The sequence below is a fragment of the Octopus bimaculoides genome, chromosome 17 (assembly GCF_001194135.2).
Source record: "Octopus bimaculoides isolate UCB-OBI-ISO-001 chromosome 17, ASM119413v2, whole genome shotgun sequence".
In the NCBI taxonomy this organism is placed as follows: Eukaryota; Metazoa; Mollusca; class Cephalopoda; order Octopoda; family Octopodidae; genus Octopus; species Octopus bimaculoides.
In genome coordinates this window covers 1,541,564-1,550,907 of record NC_068997.1, presented here as the reverse complement: position 1 = coordinate 1,550,907, position 9,344 = coordinate 1,541,564, and the positions used below count along the sequence as shown (strand labels likewise).

General features: G+C 33.1%; 1 long non-coding RNA gene across 2 annotated transcripts in view; it reads left to right on the top strand.

Moving 5' to 3' along the window:
• The window catches only part of LOC128249660 (uncharacterized), a 445,267-nt gene that overhangs the window by 299,244 nt on the left and 136,679 nt on the right, over nucleotides 1-9,344 (top strand). For both annotated transcript variants that reach the window (XR_008265770.1, XR_008265771.1), the window contains exon 3: nucleotides 6,687-6,796. This is a non-coding gene — a long non-coding RNA (uncharacterized LOC128249660). The remainder of the gene's footprint in view (nucleotides 1-6,686; nucleotides 6,797-9,344) is intronic.

Here is a 9,344-nt window from a genome sequence, read left to right as displayed (position 1 = left end):
ATATATATATATATATATATATATATATACCTGCATACATTTCATATATGAATACACAGTAACATCATTGCAGCTCACACATTAGCACACACAGGTTATACACACACGTATACACGCACATTCATTGCGATGGCTTATAGTATTTCATTTTTAGATATCTTGGAACAAAACCGTTGTGTGGGTGGCCAACGTAACGTTTGGTTTCAATACTATTTCTTCCCATAGACAGTCACAGACCCAGCGATACAAACACATTTATACACGCGCCCATCTCCACACATTCACTCACACATACACACGCACAAACATAAATTTACATAAATACACCTGATTATATGACTACCGTGTTGTAAATGGAAGTTAAATAGAACTCTATGTGATGTATCATTAATTGTCGTCTAACTATCAGATATTATGATAGGTTGATGCTGTAAGTGTAACCGTTTATAGTTCGACAGACACAGCTGGTTTCTATTTTGGCAATAAATTCTTGGATTTGTTCCAATATCTTTGACGAAGGATGAACATCTCTGTTAAGAGAGTGCAAAGCTTTCTTTGTACTTTTATTTTATTTTATGATTGGTTAATTTTAGTGAAATATTAGAGTATAGTGGGACAGAATAGACACGTGCTGTGAAGAGGAAAGGGAAATAAAAGCACTTTGATGACTTCGATCTTTCCTTTTATAACGGTGTCATCGATTATATCATCGGTTACTGGGTTATCGGGAACCAATGCTAAGCGATAAATGCTCCTTAAAATTAATATTATGGTTGAATGCACTGCACGGATGTTTAAGGAGTTTAATCATCCCAGTCACCTCAAGAAAATCCATCTACACAACAATACATCAGACAAATATTTTGGTGAGCAAATACTGTCTTCAGTAACTCGATCTGCTATAAATTACACCACATAGTCATCTGAAAAGATATATCAGTTTATGTAATGCTAGATATATTCATTCTGATGAAAGGATAAGAATTGTAATCACTACAGAGTTTATGTTACTATGTCCTGTCAATGATGGTCGAAATAATGTTAACCATCAATAGATATATCCAATAACTTGGCGAGCTGAGGCATTCAAAATTAAACGTTGTTTATCCTTCCCCCAAAACGTGACATCAAATGAAAATGCATTCATTTCACTGGATCGATTTCCTTTAAATGAATATTTTTTATTCTTTAACATTAATTATATTATTACAATGGGAATTGATCTCTTTGTAGCCAGCTTTATTTCAGCATCTGTAAGAAAATTCACAAAGTATGGGTTGTATAAATAATTGTATAAATAATTCATTATTGTGCAAATAATAAATTATTTTATAAATAATTACTGGTTAATTATATAATCAATTCTACTAAACAACGAGAATGTCTGTATGGTCACTGAACCTGCTAGTAATAGTAGCAATATTCCTCAAAAATCACATCTATCTCTCTTAAAAAAGACAGACAGGATGATGTAATCTCAGGTACACATTGCCCGTAAAAGATCGTGACAGTTCACATATTTCCAGCGTAGGCCTGCTCGGTTACGTTTGGATGACACAACACTGATAGTAAGAATCGTTTGACTAGAGCAACCTGATCATCTCTTCATGTCACCTGTTTGATATTAGTTAGTGTCAGCCACACAAAATGACGTCACACCACAAACAATGTATAAAATCACTGTCGTATAATGCATTATTGCGTATAGATACTATATAGACTGAATAACTCCTACGTTTTGAGTAATCTTAGTTTCCCGTTCACTGTCAAAATAATTAGGGTTCCTGAAAATCTTCACCTATACCGCTCACCGTTCGGCTCTAATTTTAATCACATTAAACCCCAAGTGTTTCAAGATTAAACAGTCTTTTGCAGACTGAGGAGGTTATGACGTAATACACTGCTTATCTGTAACATGTAATACTCGTTTGGCTGTCTGAAAAAGCGTTCTAGGATGCATACTGCCCTTGTGACATACTTCTACGGAATGCATTTATAGTGTGACATCATGTGTTAGGGAATACCGAAACATGTAACAGATGAAATAAAGGAATACTAAGTTAAGCCCATGTTCATCTTTCTTGAGCTTAATTTCCGTCAACCAAATTCACTCACAAGGATTTTACAGTTTAACATAGCCATTACTGCTGATCTTACCAACCGGTTTAGCACTAGGGGTTCAACGGAATGTTAAGTAACAGGTCGATTATATAACCCTCCCCTTATCAGAGGTAGCTATTACGGAATGAAATGTGACAGTCAGCTTTTACATATATATCTACTACATATGTGAGAAATTCTGTCTGTGGGTGTGTTTGTGTAGTTGTTAGCTAACTCCTGCATCATTTTATCGATTTTGATGAAACTTGACACGTGAGTCCAATTCATGTCTGCAAATTTCATGGCATACTCGGGTTGTTGAAAAAACTGATAATAGGGCCTCTGGAAGGGATCCTTATATATATCTAATATATTTTATTTTAAAAGCCAAGGGAAATAACCCATTCATCCCTGGAAAAGATCCTTATATATAGCCAAGGGAAATAACCCATTGATTTTCCCAAATTATTTGTTATAAATCAAATTGAGTATGCTTATTTTTTAGTATTTGAACTGTTAGAGTTATTGTCGCAATTTATCCAGTGCAACCCTTAAACAAGTAAATAGTATTTTCCTAAACAATAGATCCGCTTATTTCGGTTAGTGAGTTATTCACGAATATACCAACACTAGCGCCCCTCATGGTAATATTTTCTACGTTATTTATTTTGAATTGTTATTATCTCATATCTGATTACGTAACATGCTTCAACATTTTAGTATGCATACCTTATTAGTATTTCCTCTTATGTTCTATATACTCTGGGAACGCATTGAAGCCCTTTTCGGGGCTACTTTATTTGAATTCTTACTATCGGGTAACTAATTATATGTTATTACATAACTGACTTCACATATTGAGAATTCCTAAATACAAGATCCTGTGTAAGACAGTTCGATATTCTCTGTAAATGCAGAAAAACCGTTTTAAGAGCTACATACTTTGTATTGTAGTTATTGGATTAGCGAAACAATTATGAGAACGGAACCAAGGGATAAAACCTTCTTTACCGGGAATTACCGGGTACGTCAGTTAACATGTATATATATCTGTATAATATATATATATATATATATATATATATATATATATATATATATATATATATATATATATATACATATATATGTACATATATATATATACATATATATACAAGCAAACTGTGGCGACACTTAAGGGTTTCATCTTAAACAACATCCTGCAACCCAAAGTAAAAAATCAGGTAACTAAAGTTGCAAGTGTTATATTGGAGACAAAGCGTAGGAATATTAAGAGAATATTTAAGCGCATACACACGCACACACACACACACAAGCATACTCATATTGCATGTGTATGCATGTGCGTATGTATGTGTATTCATAGATAAATATATACGTACATACATGCATACATGCGTGTCTGCATGCATGCATACATACATTCATACGTTCATATACATACATATATATATATATATATATATAAGCCAACATCACACATAATCAAATTCAGTGTTAATTATTCAGTGAAATATTGTTATAACTGCACTGAAGATGCAGTAGAAGTGCAGGATCTATACACTTTCGGATGCGACTTCGCTTCAGAATTTGATTTAATCAATACAACGAACCTATTTCCTTTTAAACTATAATCCAATTATATTTTTGCTGTTATTATTTGTCAAATCTCACCACTGACAAATCTATGTAGTTTCTTTTTTATAGGCGCCATATTAAACCATTTCTCTACACACCTTATATTTCTGAGTTTGTTTTCTTCACACTGTAAGAAGTGTATTTCGTTGCGGATCCATGTGTATATATACATGCACACATATACCTATACACGGACAGACACATGCACAAAGATTTGAGTGTGTATGCGCACATAGATATGTATGTGCAAAACGTAGATATACGTCTTCACATCGATGCTGTATAATCACACACACACACACACACACACACACACACACACACACACATGAACTTTTATTACTTTTATTTTATGGCTTCATAACACTTTAAAGTAGTTTCGTATCTTTGAGTTGAGTGTGGCTCGCTAAGGTGACCTAATAATAAAGAAACATGATTGGATTTGTTACCATGACCACTGAATATTAGACTCACAGCATATCGTTCACCATTTAGATTTAGTGAATTGAAATTCAGAATGTTATGTGCTTTGTCCAATTTCAGAGAAATTGTCAATAATATCATTATATTTCATTTTCGAAATAATTATAATTTTATTTAGAAACTATTTGAAGCTCTCTATAGTCAGGATGGTAGCAAATACATATGGCTTTCTAACACTTAGCAAAGGTCCATGCTGTAGTTTGCTGTATAAATAACTTCACAAATAATTACTACTCATAATTAATACAAATAAATACAAGCCGCGCGTTATGAAAATTATGTTAGTGTGTGGATCGCTTCAAATATATTCCTGTAGAATTTCTATTTGTCACCTCACTTAATTTACCTTTATTAAATATTATCATTTTGATAGCGTATGTTAAATATTCTGTTAAATACCATTGCATTCCATATTCATAGTTATTTTCTGGTAATAGATACTTAAACACCGGTGAAACATTCTTTGCGTCATCCTTGCACATCTTCAGTCCCTACATGGACGAATATCTCAGCATGTTCTTTCCACCAATCATGGACTGGTGTTTTTCCTCATCTATGTTTGGGTGCCGAAGAATTTAACAGTCTTTATTCCAAATTCTGCATGGTCTTCCCTTCTTTTTTTCTGGACATTGCGTCCGCTCTGTTAATTTGGTATTCCATATATTGTCCCGTGTTCATCGAAAGACCATTTTAATTTTTATTTTCCGCGTAATGTCAGTTAAACTTGTTGCCACTCTTATCACATTGTTTCTCCATTTATCTATTTTGTTCATTTCCAGCCTTCGCCTTTCCATAGTTCTTAATCTATTTTCAATACTCTTGTTGATAGTCTATGTTTCTGAGGCTTACATAATGGTAAACAGCACACAATGGTCGAAGATCTTTGTAGTTAGATACATGCTCATGGTGTGATTCAATTTACGAAATGATTCCCATTCTAATTGTATTCGTCGTTCAATTTCTTTGGTCTGATTTTCATCCTTTAAGAAGATTATTTATCCTAGATTGGTGTATCGGCTCTCATGTTCAAATATTTCTTTATCTCATGTGTTTCCTCATCTATGTTTGGATGGTTGGAGATTATCTTCGTTTTATTGATATTAATTCTGAGGCCACATTTTTTTGCTTTCTCCTTTTAGTTTTCTGAGCTTTTCTGTTGATTCTTTAATTCTCCTGAAAATGAGTACAATGTCATCAGCGAATTTGAGATGATTTAGAATGCATCTATTTATACTTACTCCTTTATTTGACCAATATAAGTTTTTTAAAAAAACCTTTTCTAATGCAGAGGTGAGTAATTTCGGTGACGTGGTGTCTCCTTGTTTGACGCGTTTCCCTTTTTTCATATCAATCGTTATGTTGTTTATGGTTGTTGCAAAACAAAACATTACCGAGAGATATTATCAATCTCATTAATATCCTAAGAAAATTGAAACAACATTCATTTACACGGCGCATTGAATATACTGAATTATGTAACAGAATAAGGAAAAGATTCAAAGAAAATAAAAGACGATTAAGGAAACAATTGAAAACAACAAAAGTCTTTCAAATAACTGAAAACCACAAAAGTCTTTCAAAGTTAAACAAAACAATTATTATGGGACGTAACACTATCAAATGTCTGAATGACAAACATGGTAAACAACTCACAGAGAGTGTGTAAATATTAGAAAAAATAAGAATTCTATAAAACCCTATATCAACCAAACAAGGAAGTTTCCCGAACAGTAAATTCAACGGAAAGGGTCACAGACATTTAGAGGCAAAGTTAGAAATGTTATAAAGGAAACAAAAACCTATGCCTACATGAATATGTGGAAAAATTCCTAACTGATCCTTTTTTATAAAAATGGGGGCTGCCAAAGAACTTTAGACAATTCAGTCTACTGTCACGCATCTACAAGATCTTTTCGAATATCATATCAAAATGAACTGAGAGAAAGATGGATGAGAACAGTACGAGGGGGATACTGAAAAATACCTGTCTTTAAGAGTATCGCGAAAGGCTTGGCTGGAGGTTCCGAATTCTTTTACGGGGCTTAAAAAATTGAAGGACCACTGCAATGAGTGCGTGAATTTGAGAGAGGATTATGTTGAATAAAATCATGATTAACTGATTATCCTGTATTTTCTTTTACCCAAAGCCAAGAACTTTTCAGCACCCGCGTCTCATAGCAGAACAGGCAGGCTTCAGGAAAAACTATAGAACAACATGCATGCACACTACATGCATGCTATAAGCCTAGTAAAGGAAAACGCGAAACTTACAACACATGATTATGCTTAACATTTGTAGATTTTAGAAAAAAAACTTTCTTTTAAACACTATAATATTTTTCTGCTTTCTTGTATCAATTACATGTAATACGATTAATTTAGGTCTTTCAGAATCATGAATTAAATTTGTCAGTTGTGAATATCAATACTTATTACGTCTTCCCTCGTTTCTTTTCTGCCAGGTCTGTTGCTACATTGACGAAAGCATCAACTTACTATTCTATTTCAATGTCCTCTGTGATATGATTATTACATCGACGTATTGATTCCGCAGTTATATCTAAACTTTGAGGTGAGTTCTGATTTATTAATTGTTATTGAATTACGCTGGCAGGAAATACACAATCGCAGAGATCTGACATTTAAGTTAGCATCTTCTTCATAACAAACTAACGTTCTTATAACGAGTGAACAGCTTCTAATAGAATTTGGTTGATATTTCTTCATTGAATACACACAGTAGAGAAAATGGATATTTTCTCGTGATTTTTGTTCTTTTTTGTTTTGTTTATTTACTTTTCTATATTTATTCCTATCTTTTCTTTTAGACGTCTTATAGTCTTGATATTTTCTTTTGAAATCTAAAATCCGTTGTTCCTAACAGTCTGCCAAATATGACATCATCTACGGTAAATAAAATAATCGATTAAATATCTATGTGTTGTCATAAATGTTTGCATTGTTACCAGTAAACCGTATTTGCTACTCATTATAATATATCATAAGTGATATACCGGATATGACATAAAAATATGACATACAAACTGTACGTAATATGGAATAAAACATATATAAAAGATACAACGACACAAGATAACATGTCTTCCTTCTCTATATTGAAGATAACATAAATACATATGTATATATACATTCAAACATACACACATTTATATATATATGTGTGTGTGTGTGTATGTATATATGTGTTTGAATGTATATATACATATGTATGTGTATGTATATACATATATGTATGTATATATTTATGTATACATGAAAAATATGTGTATATATTAGTATCTGTGTATCCATACATATATGTATATGCGAGTATAGATATTTCTCTGTGTGTATGTGTGTGTGTATGTGCATGTGTGTGCGTATGTGTGTGCGTATGAAAGTTTGTATTACTATAGCAACATATCCCGGTTATTGCCATGTAATCAACTAGCGATTCATGAATCTCTCTTCTGAATTTCTCCCAGTAATACACTTTGAAAGGCTTTTTTTTTCCTTTAGCTTCTTTTGAAGGTCTCAAACAGTCGAGATTTATTTTCGATACCTGTAAACTGATAATCATAGATAAGCTTTGTGTCCAGTCTGAAAACAAAATGGTTGCATTAGATTTGAATAAATGGCCTAAAGGGTTAGAATTCAATCCTTTCTCTATTTAGCCAAGCCGTTTCAGTTATAGGGAAATAGGCTAAGATAATCAAATATTATTCTTATTATTTGTTATATTAACGTTGACGTGTTTTATAAGTTGTAAATCGAATCAAGAATCTTTCAGCCAGCGATAGTCAGCAATATTCCAATGGCATCGGGTTATATTTTTAAAAGTTTAGGCGTGGCTGTATGGTAAGAAGCTTGCTTCCCAACCAAGTGGCACCTTACGCAAAAGCCTTCTGCTCGGGCCAACCGAAGCATTGTTAGTGGATTTGTTAGATGGAAACTGAAGGAAGACCGAAGTATATATGTCTACACGTGTGTGTGTGCGTGTGTGTGTGTGTGTGTGTGTTTGTGTATATGTGTGTGTGTGTGCGTGCGTGCTTGTGTGTGTTTGTGTGTTTGTGTGTGTATGTTTGTGTGTGTGTGTGTGTGTGTGTGTGTGTGTGCGCCCGCGTGCGCGTGCGCGTGTGTATGTGTGTGTGCTCGTCTTAACAACCACCTTTTGACGACCGGTGTTGATGTGCTTACGTCCCCGAATATTAGCGGTTCGGCAAAAGAGAACAGTAGAATAAGTACCAGGCTTGACAAAAAAAAATAAGTACTGGAATCGATGCATTCCACTAAAATTATTCAAAGCAATGCCCCAACATGGCCGCAGTCTAATGACTGAAACAAGTAATAGATAAAACAAACAATAAACGATAAAGAAGTGAATCATCACTACAAACGGATGTTCATAACGACTTCATTTCAAACTCAGTCAAGCAACAAGAAACAAATTCAGATGCGAATGTCTTCCTTTTCTGGTTATAAATTCTTAGACCATATCTCCAAGAAATTATTTCAAAGAAATGTCTCAATTAAATATTATTAATTTATATTTCGCTATCGTAAATGTGACGTAAGACTTTTTAGATACTTCTCTGATAATAACGATAATAAATTGTAAAATATTAATCACTGTCAGATGTATTTGGAAGACCTTTCATTGATATATATTTCATTAGATTCGATTTGTATCATCATTTATTATATATTCTGTGGATGTATTTTATATAATTATTTCTACTTTGACAATACAATGAACAATTATTAGAGACGAAGGTTATAATGAATAGAATTAATTACACTACATTAGCAACCCCACCGTAATTTATGTTCTGTATTCATATTATATAAATATTGATCTCTCCATTATAAATAATAAATAATTCAGAACAAGAATGAACATTCTATAGAAAAACACTAAATGTACTTCATCCAGACACCCGGGTAAATCGGGTATTATGGACACTCGTCTAGAAGTAACCAATATTTAGCTTTGCCAGTTCTAAATTCTATCTATCGTTATCCTTGCTTGCGTGTGTGTGTATGTGCGTGTGTATGTGCGTGCGTGTGTATTCTTGCATGATTATATATATATATATATATATATATATATATATATATAT